This window comes from Mesoplodon densirostris, chromosome 14, assembly GCF_025265405.1.
Source record: "Mesoplodon densirostris isolate mMesDen1 chromosome 14, mMesDen1 primary haplotype, whole genome shotgun sequence".
NCBI lineage: Eukaryota > Metazoa > Chordata > Mammalia > Artiodactyla > Ziphiidae > Mesoplodon > Mesoplodon densirostris.
The window spans coordinates 3,083,985-3,086,129 of record NC_082674.1 but is presented as its reverse complement, the minus strand read 5'-3'; the positions used below and the strand labels follow the sequence as shown (position 1 = coordinate 3,086,129).

General features: G+C 38.0%; 1 non-coding gene across 1 annotated transcript; it reads right to left on the bottom strand.

The window, feature by feature from the left end:
• Positions 1 to 1,691: 1,691 nt before the first annotated feature.
• LOC132502270 (small nucleolar RNA SNORA25) lies at positions 1,692 to 1,816 on the bottom strand. The gene has a single exon (XR_009534462.1). It is a non-coding gene; the product is annotated as a small nucleolar RNA SNORA25 (small nucleolar RNA).
• Positions 1,817 to 2,145: the final 329 nt, after the last annotated feature.

Here is a 2,145-nt window from a genome sequence, read left to right as displayed (position 1 = left end):
ACAAGTTGACAACGTGTGCCTTTGTAAACAAAGTTGAAACGTTTATCTTTTTCTCTCTACCTGATCCTGCCAGAATTTGTTGTCTCCTGTGGATTCGATGTTCTGCTAATCATTGTTTTAATTTGTTCTTTGTTTCCAAATTGTCTGTGCTTTGTGTCTCCCTGCTGCACTATGTCTTTGTCAATGTTACTAGCTGCATTACTTATATCCTGTCTATTTTATAAGATTACTGTCTCTTGCAGTCCCCAGTGTGCAACCAGGCCTCCAAACTACTGAGCCCGCGCGTCTGGAGCCTGTGCTCCGCAACAAGAGAGGCCGCGATAGTGAGAGACCCGCGCACCGCGATGAAGAGTGATCCCCGCTTGCCACAACTAGAGAAAGTCCTCGCACAGAAACGAAGACCCAACACAGCCATAAATAAATAAATAAATAAATAAATAAGCCAAGCATTTGAAGCCCTTAAAAAAAGAAAAGAAAAGAAAAGAAAAAATTGTAAGGCATACTGAAAGACAAAAACAGTTTGAAGAGACAGGGTGAGCATAAGAACCAGACAGAGCACGGGTGTTGGAATTATCAGACTGGGAATTTAAAACAGTGATGATTAACATGCTAAGGGCCTCATGGAGTTTTGCAATGAAGGGCAGGTAGTCTGAACATCAAAAGATTATTGTTAATTAAAGAAAACCAGATATGTCAAGTTAAGGAATTTAGCGCTTTTCTGTCTATGGGAAGATGCAAGAGTCTGGGCTTGCTGAGATCACTCCTTTGATCCGCACCTCAGCTACCTGGGACCAGTGTCCTGTGCTTTCCCATCCCGAGTTCCCTCAGGGCTCACCTTAGGGAGTGGCTGCAGTCTGAGGGCTGCTAGATGGCAGGTATTCTTTGTTTCCTTCCTGAGTTCCCTCAGGGCTCACCAGCTCACCATAGGAGGTGGCTGCAATCACTGATGACTGTGACATCCTTCGCTTACTGACGTGGCAGGAAATATTCCATTTCTCAGTCATCATGGTAACTCCCACTCAGACCGTCTCCTAACTTGCTCCCTGACAAAATCCTCCCCCCATTCCTTCTCTGTCCTCTTTCACAGGTGAGTATGACTCCTAGGCAGAATGCTGAGCACTGCTGACAGCCCCTCATCACAGGGCCCAGTGAGGACGTGATGAAATTAAAAAAAAATATATATATATATATATATATATATATATATATATATATATATATATATATATATATATAAATGACATAGGAGAGTAACACGGTCAGACACAATATTTGTATACCACACCTGATAGTGTTCCTACAAAACAGCAATGGACACAAGAAATAAAACGTACTACATTGGTTTATGGGCCAGAGCTATCAAAAATTTTAAAAACAGAGTCTTCTTACTTATATAAGTTGTTGCATAATATTAAAAAAGATAGAAAGCTACCCTCATATGTTATTTTTTTTCAATTGAATTAGTTTATCTTCAATAATTTGAGTCATTTGGTATTATAGGTACAGTAAAGAATGTAAGTAAATCTACAAATATATCAGTTATTCCATGAATAATAGTTCCCTTTGAATTTACTAAGTTAACTTACATTTCATGTATATAATTTTTTGTTTGTTTGATTGTTAGTTTTGGTTAAACTTGGGAGACTTTATTTACTTCCCCACATCACCAATCATGGATATGAGTGGCTAAGGCTTCTATCTCCTCAGGAAAACACAGCACAATTGAGTGATCACAACCTTTGGAGAACTTCAGTTTTTGGTTGCAGCATTTAAGAGCTCCTGGTTTTGGTCCCACAAACCCTTTTTGAAGTGACCTATGTATGTTTTTTTGGTTTTTTTATTTTCTGTGTTGAGTGTTCGTTGCTGCACGTGGGCTTTCTCTAGTTGCAGTGAGTGGGGGCCTCATATGTTATTATAACATAATCCTTGTATCAAAACTAGACATGGAGAAGAAAGGAAAAATGTGTATATCCTTTTTCCTAACTATATATATACATATATATAAAACTGTATAACTATATTATATATATGATTATATAGGCAATCTCACTTTTGAGCAAAAAGTAAAATGGAAAATTAAATAAAATAATACGTACGAGTATTTTAAAAGAAGAATGAATCACCACCAAGTGCTAGTCAGACTGT